Consider the following 12,594-nt stretch of genomic DNA (forward strand, 5'->3'; position numbering starts at 1 on the left):
ACTGTAAAGTCCTGCTGAAAATCTTGTTGATTTCACAATGGATTCAGACAGAGATTTGAGACTTGCTGCAAGGCTCCACTAGTGACTCCAGTGATGATTCCTGCTGAAAATCTTGTTGATTTCACAATGAATTCAGACAGTGATTTGCTGATTTGAGACGTGCTCCAGCGGAGACTCCAGTAAAGTGACCATTAATCCCTGTAAAATCCTGCTGAAATCTGGTTGATTTCACTTTGGATTCAGACAGTGATTTGAGACTTGCTGCACTAGTGACTCCAGTGATAAGTAAACACAACTTTGTTTGTGCTCCATTGTCAGGAGCCTCTGTCCGACTACTTTTCTTTTCACACAAGTACATGAGGCTCAGCCAATTGGCAGAGCCTGCCAAAAATATGGTCAACTCATTGTTGTTCCTCTCCACGGAAGTCTTTAGTAAAAGGCGAAAGACTTATGCGTATTGAAGAGAAACCAAAGTCAGTTGCGGAATCAGGTGGCAGGCAGCCTTATATCCCAGTCGCAACAGTGATCCCTCTTGTGGTTGGGACTGGTTGAGCTGCGGTTGTCCAATGCCAAACCCATTCCCCAGCACCAGCCATCAAAAACTCATTGATTTGTTTACAAGCAAAAGTGTAAAGTCCTGCTGAAATGTGCTTGATTTCACTTTGGATTCAGACAGTGATTTGCTGATTTGAGACGTGCTCCACTGGAGACTCCAGCGCAGTGATGATTAATGCTGAAATCTGGTTGATTTCACTTTGGATTCAGACAGTGATTTGCTGATTGTAGACTCCCTCCACCGGAGACTCCAGTGCAGTGGTGATTAATCCGTGTAAAATCCTGCTGAAATGTGGTTGATTTCACTAGGGATTCAGACAGTGATGATTAAACGGGACACCTGGTTTTTCTTTGACTTCAATATCAGGGGAGAGCGCGAACGCAGTCCCCCACTACCACAAATTATGCAGTCGAGATTCCCACATTTGGGGAATTCGCAGTGGTCAGCACAGTCGCAGTGCAATGACTGAGCCTCGCCCTGGGTGAACCACCTTCTTGATCATGGTATCTCCCCTGCCAGGTAAGTATGAGTTGGTGGTGACAGAGGCAGGGACGGTATTCCCAGTCACAGCATTTGTGGTGACGGTTCGCAGATGGCACCGTCCTCACAGATCGGTGAAGTTAAAATCAGTGATTTGAGACTTGCAAAACAAAGGCACTATTGATGAGTAAGCATAAGTCACTTGCCAAAAGCCTCAGTCTTAAAAACTATGTGGAGGTGAGACTTGTTTTACTCAAAGCAGAAATCATTTCCAACACCACACCACTGATTCAGGTTACCATTTCTTTTATTTTCCACAATTTAAAGGGTGCACCGTTCCCAGAGGTGCTGCAATACCGGGCCGATGCTTGGAGTGAACGGAGCAAGCCCCTTTTTCATCTCCCAGAGCTAAAAATCGGCTTAATATGTAGTCCTCGTATAGAGGACATATCAGATATTAAACTGATAAGAACAGATACTACACTTGATCTTAGCCAAAAGGCCGAGAAGCGATAACACCAAACTGTTTGTTTGCAGACCCAACGTACCAGCACATATCTCAATTGTCGCGGTGCGGTTCTTTCAACTGGGCGTAGCAGTCGCTTGCTACTTAACAACCCACTCCCCACGCTGCCCCCGTCCTCAAAAAAGCTAAAATCATTGATTTGTTTACAAGCAAAAGTGTAAACTCCTGCTGAAATCTGGTTGATTTCACTGTTGTTTCAGACACTAGAGACTCCAGTGATGATTAATCACTGTAAAGTCCTGCTGAAAATCTTGTTGATTTCACAATGGATTCAGACAGAGATTTGAGACTTGCTGCAAGGCTCCACTAGTGACTCCAGTGATGATTCCTGCTGAAAATCTTGTTGATTTCACAATGAATTCAGACAGTGATTTGCTGATTTGAGACGTGCTCCACCGGAGACTCCAGTAAAGTGACCATTAATCCCTGTAAAATCCTGCTGAAATCTGGTTGATTTCACTTTGGATTCAGACAGTGATTTGAGACTTGCTGCACTAGTGACTCCAGTGATAAGTAAACACAACTTTGTTTGTGCTCCATTGTCAGGAGCCTCTGTCCAACTACTTTTCTTTTCACACAAGTACATGAGGCTCAGCCAATTGGCAGAGCCTGCCAAAAATATGGTCAACTCATTGTTGTTCCTCTCCACGGAAGTCTTTAGTAAAAGGCGAAAGACTTATGCGTATTGAAGAGAAACCAAAGTCAGTTGCGGAATCAGGTGGCAGGCAGCCTTATATCCCAGTCGCAACAGTGATCCCTCTTGTGGTTGGGACTGGTTGAGCTGCGGTTGTCCAATGCCAAACCCATTCCCCAGCACCAGCCATCAAAAACTCATTGATTTGTTTACAAGCAAAAGTGTAAAGTCCTGCTGAAATGTGCTTGATTTCACTTTGGATTCAGACAGTGATTTGCTGATTTGAGACGTGCTCCACTGGAGACTCCAGCGCAGTGATGATTAATGCTGAAATCTGGTTGATTTCACTTTGGATTCAGACAGTGATTTGCTGATTGTAGACTCCCTCCACCGGAGACTCCAGTGCAGTGGTGATTAATCCGTGTAAAATCCTGCTGAAATGTGGTTGATTTCACTAGGGATTCAGACAGTGATGATTAAACGGGACACCTGGTTTTTCTTTGACTTCAATATCAGGGGAGAGCGCGAACGCAGTCCCCCACTACCACAAATTATGCAGTCGAGATTCCCACATTTGGGGAATTCGCAGTGGTCAGCACAGTCGCAGTGCAATGACTGAGCCTCGCCCTGGGTGAACCACCTTCTTGATCATGGTATCTCCCCTGCCAGGTAAGTATGAGTTGGTGGTGACAGAGGCAGGGACGGTATTCCCAGTCACAGCATTTGTGGTGACGGTTCGCAGATGGCACCGTCCTCACAGATCGGTGAAGTTAAAATCAGTGATTTGAGACTTGCAAAACAAAGGCACTATTGATGAGTAAGCATAAGTCACTTGCCAAAAGCCTCAGTCTTAAAAACTATGTGGAGGTGAGACTTGTTTTACTCAAAGCAGAAATCATTTCCAACACCACACCACTGATTCAGGTTACCATTTCTTTTATTTTCCACAATTTAAAGGGTGCACCGTTCCCGGAGGTGCTGCAATACCGGGTCGATGCTTGGAGTGAACGGAGCAAGCCCCTTTTTCATCTCCCAGAGCTAAAAATCGGCTTAATATGTAGTCCTCGTATAGAGGACATATCAGATATTAAACTGATAAGAACAGATACTACACTTGATCTTAGCCAAAAGGCCGAGAAGCGATAACACCAAACTGTTTGTTTGCAGACCCAACGTACCAGCACATATCTCAATTGTCGCGGTGCGGTTCTTTCAACTGGGCGTAGCAGTCGCTTGCTACTTAACAACCCACTCCCCACGCTGCCCCCGTCCTCAAAAAAGCTAAAATCATTGATTTGTTTACAAGCAAAAGTGTAAACTCCTGCTGAAATCTGGTTGATTTCACTGTTGTTTCAGACACTAGAGACTCCAGTGATGATTAATCACTGTAAAGTCCTGCTGAAAATCTTGTTGATTTCACAATGGATTCAGACAGAGATTTGAGACTTGCTGCAAGGCTCCACTAGTGACTCCAGTGATGATTCCTGCTGAAAATCTTGTTGATTTCACAATGAATTCAGACAGTGATTTGCTGATTTGAGACGTGCTCCACCGGAGACTCCAGTAAAGTGACCATTAATCCCTGTAAAATCCTGCTGAAATCTGGTTGATTTCACTTTGGATTCAGACAGTGATTTGAGACTTGCTGCACTAGTGACTCCAGTGATAAGTAAACACAACTTTGTTTGTGCTCCATTGTCAGGAGCCTCTGTCCAACTACTTTTCTTTTCACACAAGTACATGAGGCTCAGCCAATTGGCAGAGCCTGCCAAAAATATGGTCAACTCATTGTTGTTCCTCTCCACGGAAGTCTTTAGTAAAAGGCGAAAGACTTATGCGTATTGAAGAGAAACCAAAGTCAGTTGCGGAATCAGGTGGCAGGCAGCCTTATATCCCAGTCGCAACAGTGATCCCTCTTGTGGTTGGGACTGGTTGAGCTGCGGTTGTCCAATGCCAAACCCATTCCCCAGCACCAGCCATCAAAAACTCATTGATTTGTTTACAAGCAAAAGTGTAAAGTCCTGCTGAAATGTGCTTGATTTCACTTTGGATTCAGACAGTGATTTGCTGATTTGAGACGTGCTCCACTGGAGACTCCAGCGCAGTGATGATTAATGCTGAAATCTGGTTGATTTCACTTTGGATTCAGACAGTGATTTGCTGATTGTAGACTCCCTCCACCGGAGACTCCAGTGCAGTGGTGATTAATCCGTGTAAAATCCTGCTGAAATGTGGTTGATTTCACTAGGGATTCAGACAGTGATGATTAAACGGGACACCTGGTTTTTCTTTGACTTCAATATCAGGGGAGAGCGCGAACGCAGTCCCCCACTACCACAAATTATGCAGTCGAGATTCCCACATTTGGGGAATTCGCAGTGGTCAGCACAGTCGCAGTGCAATGACTGAGCCTCGCCCTGGGTGAACCACCTTCTTGATCATGGTATCTCCCCTGCCAGGTAAGTATGAGTTGGTGGTGACAGAGGCAGGGACGGTATTCCCAGTCACAGCATTTGTGGTGACGGTTCGCAGATGGCACCGTCCTCACAGATCGGTGAAGTTAAAATCAGTGATTTGAGACTTGCAAAACAAAGGCACTATTGATGAGTAAGCATAAGTCACTTGCCAAAAGCCTCAGTCTTAAAAACTATGTGGAGGTGAGACTTGTTTTACTCAAAGCAGAAATCATTTCCAACACCACACCACTGATTCAGGTTACCATTTCTTTTATTTTCCACAATTTAAAGGGTGCACCGTTCCCGGAGGTGCTGCAATACCGGGTCGATGCTTGGAGTGAACGGAGCAAGCCCCTTTTTCATCTCCCAGAGCTAAAAATCAGCTTAATATGTAGTCCTCGTATAGAGGACATATCAGATATTAAACTGATAAGAACAGATACTACACTTGATCTTAGCCAAAAGGCCGAGAAGCGATAACACCAAACTGTTTGTTTGCAGACCCAACGTACCAGCACATATCTCAATTGTCGCGGTGCGGTTCTTTCAACTGGGCGTAGCAGTCGCTTGCTACTTAACAACCCACTCCCCACGCTGCCCCCGTCCTCAAAAAAGCTAAAATCATTGATTTGTTTACAAGCAAAAGTGTAAACTCCTGCTGAAATCTGGTTGATTTCACTGTTGTTTCAGACACTAGAGACTCCAGTGATGATTAATCACTGTAAAGTCCTGCTGAAAATCTTGTTGATTTCACAATGGATTCAGACAGAGATTTGAGACTTGCTGCAAGGCTCCACTAGTGACTCCAGTGATGATTCCTGCTGAAAATCTTGTTGATTTCACAATGAATTCAGACAGTGATTTGCTGATTTGAGACGTGCTCCACCGGAGACTCCAGTAAAGTGACCATTAATCCCTGTAAAATCCTGCTGAAATCTGGTTGATTTCACTTTGGATTCAGACAGTGATTTGAGACTTGCTGCACTAGTGACTCCAGTGATAAGTAAACACAACTTTGTTTGTGCTCCATTGTCAGGAGCCTCTGTCCAACTACTTTTCTTTTCACACAAGTACATGAGGCTCAGCCAATTGGCAGAGCCTGCCAAAAATATGGTCAACTCATTGTTGTTCCTCTCCACGGAAGTCTTTAGTAAAAGGCGAAAGACTTATGCGTATTGAAGAGAAACCAAAGTCAGTTGCGGAATCAGGTGGCAGGCAGCCTTATATCCCAGTCGCAACAGTGATCCCTCTTGTGGTTGGGACTGGTTGAGCTGCGGTTGTCCAATGCCAAACCCATTCCCCAGCACCAGCCATCAAAAACTCATTGATTTGTTTACAAGCAAAAGTGTAAAGTCCTGCTGAAATGTGCTTGATTTCACTTTGGATTCAGACAGTGATTTGCTGATTTGAGACGTGCTCCACTGGAGACTCCAGCGCAGTGATGATTAATGCTGAAATCTGGTTGATTTCACTTTGGATTCAGACAGTGATTTGCTGATTGTAGACTCCCTCCACCGGAGACTCCAGTGCAGTGGTGATTAATCCGTGTAAAATCCTGCTGAAATGTGGTTGATTTCACTAGGGATTCAGACAGTGATGATTAAACGGGACACCTGGTTTTTCTTTGACTTCAATATCAGGGGAGAGCGCGAACGCAGTCCCCCACTACCACAAATTATGCAGTCGAGATTCCCACATTTGGGGAATTCGCAGTGGTCAGCACAGTCGCAGTGCAATGACTGAGCCTCGCCCTGGGTGAACCACCTTCTTGATCATGGTATCTCCCCTGCCAGGTAAGTATGAGTTGGTGGTGACAGAGGCAGGGACGGTATTCCCAGTCACAGCATTTGTGGTGACGGTTCGCAGATGGCACCGTCCTCACAGATCGGTGAAGTTAAAATCAGTGATTTGAGACTTGCAAAACAAAGGCACTATTGATGAGTAAGCATAAGTCACTTGCCAAAAGCCTCAGTCTTAAAAACTATGTGGAGGTGAGACTTGTTTTACTCAAAGCAGAAATCATTTCCAACACCACACCACTGATTCAGGTTACCATTTCTTTTATTTTCCACAATTTAAAGGGTGCACCGTTCCCGGAGGTGCTGCAATACCGGGCCGATGCTTGGAGTGAACGGAGCAAGCCCCTTTTTCATCTCCCAGAGCTAAAAATCGGCTTAATATGTAGTCCTCGTATAGAGGACATATCAGATATTAAACTGATAAGAACAGATACTACACTTGATCTTAGCCAAAAGGCCGAGAAGCGATAACACCAAACTGTTTGTTTGCAGACCCAACGTACCAGCACATATCTCAATTGTCGCGGTGCGGTTCTTTCAACTGGGCGTAGCAGTCGCTTGCTACTTAACAACCCACTCCCCACGCTGCCCCCGTCCTCAAAAAAGCTAAAATCATTGATTTGTTTACAAGCAAAAGTGTAAACTCCTGCTGAAATCTGGTTGATTTCACTGTTGTTTCAGACACTAGAGACTCCAGTGATGATTAATCACTGTAAAGTCCTGCTGAAAATCTTGTTGATTTCACAATGGATTCAGACAGAGATTTGAGACTTGCTGCAAGGCTCCACTAGTGACTCCAGTGATGATTCCTGCTGAAAATCTTGTTGATTTCACAATGAATTCAGACAGTGATTTGCTGATTTGAGACGTGCTCCACCGGAGACTCCAGTAAAGTGACCATTAATCCCTGTAAAATCCTGCTGAAATCTGGTTGATTTCACTTTGGATTCAGACAGTGATTTGAGACTTGCTGCACTAGTGACTCCAGTGATAAGTAAACACAACTTTGTTTGTGCTCCATTGTCAGGAGCCTCTGTCCAACTACTTTTCTTTTCACACAAGTACATGAGGCTCAGCCAATTGGCAGAGCCTGCCAAAAATATGGTCAACTCATTGTTGTTCCTCTCCACGGAAGTCTTTAGTAAAAGGCGAAAGACTTATGCGTATTGAAGAGAAACCAAAGTCAGTTGCGGAATCAGGTGGCAGGCAGCCTTATATCCCAGTCGCAACAGTGATCCCTCTTGTGGTTGGGACTGGTTGAGCTGCGGTTGTCCAATGCCAAACCCATTCCCCAGCACCAGCCATCAAAAACTCATTGATTTGTTTACAAGCAAAAGTGTAAAGTCCTGCTGAAATGTGCTTGATTTCACTTTGGATTCAGACAGTGATTTGCTGATTTGAGACGTGCTCCACTGGAGACTCCAGCGCAGTGATGATTAATGCTGAAATCTGGTTGATTTCACTTTGGATTCAGACAGTGATTTGCTGATTGTAGACTCCCTCCACCGGAGACTCCAGTGCAGTGGTGATTAATCCGTGTAAAATCCTGCTGAAATGTGGTTGATTTCACTAGGGATTCAGACAGTGATGATTAAACGGGACACCTGGTTTTTCTTTGACTTCAATATCAGGGGAGAGCGCGAACGCAGTCCCCCACTACCACAAATTATGCAGTCGAGATTCCCACATTTGGGGAATTCGCAGTGGTCAGCACAGTCGCAGTGCAATGACTGAGCCTCGCCCTGGGTGAACCACCTTCTTGATCATGGTATCTCCCCTGCCAGGTAAGTATGAGTTGGTGGTGACAGAGGCAGGGACGGTATTCCCAGTCACAGCATTTGTGGTGACGGTTCGCAGATGGCACCGTCCTCACAGATCGGTGAAGTTAAAATCAGTGATTTGAGACTTGCAAAACAAAGGCACTATTGATGAGTAAGCATAAGTCACTTGCCAAAAGCCTCAGTCTTAAAAACTATGTGGAGGTGAGACTTGTTTTACTCAAAGCAGAAATCATTTCCAACACCACACCACTGATTCAGGTTACCATTTCTTTTATTTTCCACAATTTAAAGGGTGCACCGTTCCCGGAGGTGCTGCAATACCGGGTCGATGCTTGGAGTGAACGGAGCAAGCCCCTTTTTCATCTCCCAGAGCTAAAAATCGGCTTAATATGTAGTCCTCGTATAGAGGACATATCAGATATTAAACTGATAAGAACAGATACTACACTTGATCTTAGCCAAAAGGCCGAGAAGCGATAACACCAAACTGTTTGTTTGCAGACCCAACGTACCAGCACATATCTCAATTGTCGCGGTGCGGTTCTTTCAACTGGGCGTAGCAGTCGCTTGCTACTTAACAACCCACTCCCCACGCTGCCCCCGTCCTCAAAAAAGCTAAAATCATTGATTTGTTTACAAGCAAAAGTGTAAACTCCTGCTGAAATCTGGTTGATTTCACTGTTGTTTCAGACACTAGAGACTCCAGTGATGATTAATCACTGTAAAGTCCTGCTGAAAATCTTGTTGATTTCACAATGGATTCAGACAGAGATTTGAGACTTGCTGCAAGGCTCCACTAGTGACTCCAGTGATGATTCCTGCTGAAAATCTTGTTGATTTCACAATGAATTCAGACAGTGATTTGCTGATTTGAGACGTGCTCCACCGGAGACTCCAGTAAAGTGACCATTAATCCCTGTAAAATCCTGCTGAAATCTGGTTGATTTCACTTTGGATTCAGACAGTGATTTGAGACTTGCTGCACTAGTGACTCCAGTGATAAGTAAACACAACTTTGTTTGTGCTCCATTGTCAGGAGCCTCTGTCCGACTACTTTTCTTTTCACACAAGTACATGAGGCTCAGCCAATTGGCAGAGCCTGCCAAAAATATGGTCAACTCATTGTTGTTCCTCTCCACGGAAGTCTTTAGTAAAAGGCGAAAGACTTATGCGTATTGAAGAGAAACCAAAGTCAGTTGCGGAATCAGGTGGCAGGCAGCCTTATATCCCAGTCGCAACAGTGATCCCTCTTGTGGTTGGGACTGGTTGAGCTGCGGTTGTCCAATGCCAAACCCATTCCCCAGCACCAGCCATCAAAAACTCATTGATTTGTTTACAAGCAAAAGTGTAAAGTCCTGCTGAAATGTGCTTGATTTCACTTTGGATTCAGACAGTGATTTGCTGATTTGAGACGTGCTCCACTGGAGACTCCAGCGCAGTGATGATTAATGCTGAAATCTGGTTGATTTCACTTTGGATTCAGACAGTGATTTGCTGATTGTAGACTCCCTCCACCGGAGACTCCAGTGCAGTGGTGATTAATCCGTGTAAAATCCTGCTGAAATGTGGTTGATTTCACTAGGGATTCAGACAGTGATGATTAAACGGGACACCTGGTTTTTCTTTGACTTCAATATCAGGGGAGAGCGCGAACGCAGTCCCCCACTACCACAAATTATGCAGTCGAGATTCCCACATTTGGGGAATTCGCAGTGGTCAGCACAGTCGCAGTGCAATGACTGAGCCTCGCCCTGGGTGAACCACCTTCTTGATCATGGTATCTCCCCTGCCAGGTAAGTATGAGTTGGTGGTGACAGAGGCAGGGACGGTATTCCCAGTCACAGCATTTGTGGTGACGGTTCGCAGATGGCACCGTCCTCACAGATCGGTGAAGTTAAAATCAGTGATTTGAGACTTGCAAAACAAAGGCACTATTGATGAGTAAGCATAAGTCACTTGCCAAAAGCCTCAGTCTTAAAAACTATGTGGAGGTGAGACTTGTTTTACTCAAAGCAGAAATCATTTCCAACACCACACCACTGATTCAGGTTACCATTTCTTTTATTTTCCACAATTTAAAGGGTGCACCGTTCCCGGAGGTGCTGCAATACCGGGTCGATGCTTGGAGTGAACGGAGCAAGCCCCTTTTTCATCTCCCAGAGCTAAAAATCGGCTTAATATGTAGTCCTCGTATAGAGGACATATCAGATATTAAACTGATAAGAACAGATACTACACTTGATCTTAGCCAAAAGGCCGAGAAGCGATAACACCAAACTGTTTGTTTGCAGACCCAACGTACCAGCACATATCTCAATTGTCGCGGTGCGGTTCTTTCAACTGGGCGTAGCAGTCGCTTGCTACTTAACAACCCACTCCCCACGCTGCCCCCGTCCTCAAAAAAGCTAAAATCATTGATTTGTTTACAAGCAAAAGTGTAAACTCCTGCTGAAATCTGGTTGATTTCACTGTTGTTTCAGACACTAGAGACTCCAGTGATGATTAATCACTGTAAAGTCCTGCTGAAAATCTTGTTGATTTCACAATGGATTCAGACAGAGATTTGAGACTTGCTGCAAGGCTCCACTAGTGACTCCAGTGATGATTCCTGCTGAAAATCTTGTTGATTTCACAATGAATTCAGACAGTGATTTGCTGATTTGAGACGTGCTCCAGCGGAGACTCCAGTAAAGTGACCATTAATCCCTGTAAAATCCTGCTGAAATCTGGTTGATTTCACTTTGGATTCAGACAGTGATTTGAGACTTGCTGCACTAGTGACTCCAGTGATAAGTAAACACAACTTTGTTTGTGCTCCATTGTCAGGAGCCTCTGTCCGACTACTTTTCTTTTCACACAAGTACATGAGGCTCAGCCAATTGGCAGAGCCTGCCAAAAATATGGTCAACTCATTGTTGTTCCTCTCCACGGAAGTCTTTAGTAAAAGGCGAAAGACTTATGCGTATTGAAGAGAAACCAAAGTCAGTTGCGGAATCAGGTGGCAGGCAGCCTTATATCCCAGTCGCAACAGTGATCCCTCTTGTGGTTGGGACTGGTTGAGCTGCGGTTGTCCAATGCCAAACCCATTCCCCAGCACCAGCCATCAAAAACTCATTGATTTGTTTACAAGCAAAAGTGTAAAGTCCTGCTGAAATGTGCTTGATTTCACTTTGGATTCAGACAGTGATTTGCTGATTTGAGACGTGCTCCACTGGAGACTCCAGCGCAGTGATGATTAATGCTGAAATCTGGTTGATTTCACTTTGGATTCAGACAGTGATTTGCTGATTGTAGACTCCCTCCACCGGAGACTCCAGTGCAGTGGTGATTAATCCGTGTAAAATCCTGCTGAAATGTGGTTGATTTCACTAGGGATTCAGACAGTGATGATTAAACGGGACACCTGGTTTTTCTTTGACTTCAATATCAGGGGAGAGCGCGAACGCAGTCCCCCACTACCACAAATTATGCAGTCGAGATTCCCACATTTGGGGAATTCGCAGTGGTCAGCACAGTCGCAGTGCAATGACTGAGCCTCGCCCTGGGTGAACCACCTTCTTGATCATGGTATCTCCCCTGCCAGGTAAGTATGAGTTGGTGGTGACAGAGGCAGGGACGGTATTCCCAGTCACAGCATTTGTGGTGACGGTTCGCAGATGGCACCGTCCTCACAGATCGGTGAAGTTAAAATCAGTGATTTGAGACTTGCAAAACAAAGGCACTATTGATGAGTAAGCATAAGTCACTTGCCAAAAGCCTCAGTCTTAAAAACTATGTGGAGGTGAGACTTGTTTTACTCAAAGCAGAAATCATTTCCAACACCACACCACTGATTCAGGTTACCATTTCTTTTATTTTCCACAATTTAAAGGGTGCACCGTTCCCAGAGGTGCTGCAATACCGGGCCGATGCTTGGAGTGAACGGAGCAAGCCCCTTTTTCATCTCCCAGAGCTAAAAATCGGCTTAATATGTAGTCCTCGTATAGAGGACATATCAGATATTAAACTGATAAGAACAGATACTACACTTGATCTTAGCCAAAAGGCCGAGAAGCGATAACACCAAACTGTTTGTTTGCAGACCCAACGTACCAGCACATATCTCAATTGTCGCGGTGCGGTTCTTTCAACTGGGCGTAGCAGTCGCTTGCTACTTAACAACCCACTCCCCACGCTGCCCCCGTCCTCAAAAAAGCTAAAATCATTGATTTGTTTACAAGCAAAAGTGTAAACTCCTGCTGAAATCTGGTTGATTTCACTGTTGTTTCAGACACTAGAGACTCCAGTGATGATTAATCACTGTAAAGTCCTGCTGAAAATCTTGTTGATTTCACAATGGATTCAGACAGAGATTTGAGACTT

General features: G+C 44.8%; 21 non-coding genes across 21 annotated transcripts; all 21 read right to left on the reverse strand.

The window, feature by feature from the left end:
• Window positions 1–362: 362 nt before the first annotated feature.
• LOC144386680 (U5 spliceosomal RNA) lies at window positions 363–477 on the reverse strand. The gene has a single exon (XR_013452393.1). It is a non-coding gene; the product is annotated as a U5 spliceosomal RNA (small nuclear RNA).
• A 442-nt stretch (window positions 478–919) lies between these two features.
• Window positions 920–1,083, reverse strand: LOC144386737 (U1 spliceosomal RNA). The gene has a single exon (XR_013452450.1). It is a non-coding gene; the product is annotated as a U1 spliceosomal RNA (small nuclear RNA).
• A 276-nt stretch (window positions 1,084–1,359) lies between these two features.
• On the reverse strand, window positions 1,360–1,550 carry LOC144386576 (U2 spliceosomal RNA). Its single transcript, XR_013452292.1, has one exon. It is a non-coding gene; the product is annotated as a U2 spliceosomal RNA (small nuclear RNA).
• A 602-nt stretch (window positions 1,551–2,152) lies between these two features.
• On the reverse strand, window positions 2,153–2,267 carry LOC144386681 (U5 spliceosomal RNA). The gene has a single exon (XR_013452394.1). It is a non-coding gene; the product is annotated as a U5 spliceosomal RNA (small nuclear RNA).
• A 442-nt stretch (window positions 2,268–2,709) lies between these two features.
• On the reverse strand, window positions 2,710–2,873 carry LOC144386738 (U1 spliceosomal RNA). The gene has a single exon (XR_013452451.1). It is a non-coding gene; the product is annotated as a U1 spliceosomal RNA (small nuclear RNA).
• A 276-nt stretch (window positions 2,874–3,149) lies between these two features.
• Window positions 3,150–3,340, reverse strand: LOC144386530 (U2 spliceosomal RNA). The gene has a single exon (XR_013452246.1). It is a non-coding gene; the product is annotated as a U2 spliceosomal RNA (small nuclear RNA).
• A 602-nt stretch (window positions 3,341–3,942) lies between these two features.
• On the reverse strand, window positions 3,943–4,057 carry LOC144386682 (U5 spliceosomal RNA). The gene has a single exon (XR_013452395.1). It is a non-coding gene; the product is annotated as a U5 spliceosomal RNA (small nuclear RNA).
• Window positions 4,058–4,499: 442 nt separating this feature from the next.
• On the reverse strand, window positions 4,500–4,663 carry LOC144386739 (U1 spliceosomal RNA). Its single transcript, XR_013452452.1, has one exon. It is a non-coding gene; the product is annotated as a U1 spliceosomal RNA (small nuclear RNA).
• A 276-nt stretch (window positions 4,664–4,939) lies between these two features.
• LOC144386485 (U2 spliceosomal RNA) lies at window positions 4,940–5,130 on the reverse strand. The gene has a single exon (XR_013452201.1). It is a non-coding gene; the product is annotated as a U2 spliceosomal RNA (small nuclear RNA).
• A 602-nt stretch (window positions 5,131–5,732) lies between these two features.
• LOC144386683 (U5 spliceosomal RNA) lies at window positions 5,733–5,847 on the reverse strand. The gene has a single exon (XR_013452396.1). It is a non-coding gene; the product is annotated as a U5 spliceosomal RNA (small nuclear RNA).
• Window positions 5,848–6,289: 442 nt separating this feature from the next.
• On the reverse strand, window positions 6,290–6,453 carry LOC144386740 (U1 spliceosomal RNA). Its single transcript, XR_013452453.1, has one exon. It is a non-coding gene; the product is annotated as a U1 spliceosomal RNA (small nuclear RNA).
• Window positions 6,454–6,729: 276 nt separating this feature from the next.
• Window positions 6,730–6,920, reverse strand: LOC144386564 (U2 spliceosomal RNA). The gene has a single exon (XR_013452280.1). It is a non-coding gene; the product is annotated as a U2 spliceosomal RNA (small nuclear RNA).
• A 602-nt stretch (window positions 6,921–7,522) lies between these two features.
• Window positions 7,523–7,637, reverse strand: LOC144386684 (U5 spliceosomal RNA). The gene has a single exon (XR_013452397.1). It is a non-coding gene; the product is annotated as a U5 spliceosomal RNA (small nuclear RNA).
• A 442-nt stretch (window positions 7,638–8,079) lies between these two features.
• LOC144386741 (U1 spliceosomal RNA) lies at window positions 8,080–8,243 on the reverse strand. Its single transcript, XR_013452454.1, has one exon. It is a non-coding gene; the product is annotated as a U1 spliceosomal RNA (small nuclear RNA).
• A 276-nt stretch (window positions 8,244–8,519) lies between these two features.
• LOC144386531 (U2 spliceosomal RNA) lies at window positions 8,520–8,710 on the reverse strand. Its single transcript, XR_013452247.1, has one exon. It is a non-coding gene; the product is annotated as a U2 spliceosomal RNA (small nuclear RNA).
• Window positions 8,711–9,312: 602 nt separating this feature from the next.
• LOC144386685 (U5 spliceosomal RNA) lies at window positions 9,313–9,427 on the reverse strand. Its single transcript, XR_013452398.1, has one exon. It is a non-coding gene; the product is annotated as a U5 spliceosomal RNA (small nuclear RNA).
• Window positions 9,428–9,869: 442 nt separating this feature from the next.
• LOC144386415 (U1 spliceosomal RNA) lies at window positions 9,870–10,033 on the reverse strand. Its single transcript, XR_013452131.1, has one exon. It is a non-coding gene; the product is annotated as a U1 spliceosomal RNA (small nuclear RNA).
• Window positions 10,034–10,309: 276 nt separating this feature from the next.
• On the reverse strand, window positions 10,310–10,500 carry LOC144386532 (U2 spliceosomal RNA). The gene has a single exon (XR_013452248.1). It is a non-coding gene; the product is annotated as a U2 spliceosomal RNA (small nuclear RNA).
• A 602-nt stretch (window positions 10,501–11,102) lies between these two features.
• LOC144386687 (U5 spliceosomal RNA) lies at window positions 11,103–11,217 on the reverse strand. The gene has a single exon (XR_013452400.1). It is a non-coding gene; the product is annotated as a U5 spliceosomal RNA (small nuclear RNA).
• A 442-nt stretch (window positions 11,218–11,659) lies between these two features.
• LOC144386416 (U1 spliceosomal RNA) lies at window positions 11,660–11,823 on the reverse strand. The gene has a single exon (XR_013452132.1). It is a non-coding gene; the product is annotated as a U1 spliceosomal RNA (small nuclear RNA).
• A 276-nt stretch (window positions 11,824–12,099) lies between these two features.
• On the reverse strand, window positions 12,100–12,290 carry LOC144386577 (U2 spliceosomal RNA). The gene has a single exon (XR_013452293.1). It is a non-coding gene; the product is annotated as a U2 spliceosomal RNA (small nuclear RNA).
• Between the last annotated feature and the right edge of the window lie 304 nt (window positions 12,291–12,594).

Source organism: Gasterosteus aculeatus, chromosome 13, assembly GCF_964276395.1.
Source record: "Gasterosteus aculeatus chromosome 13, fGasAcu3.hap1.1, whole genome shotgun sequence".
NCBI classification, from domain to species: Eukaryota; Metazoa; Chordata; class Actinopteri; order Perciformes; family Gasterosteidae; genus Gasterosteus; species Gasterosteus aculeatus.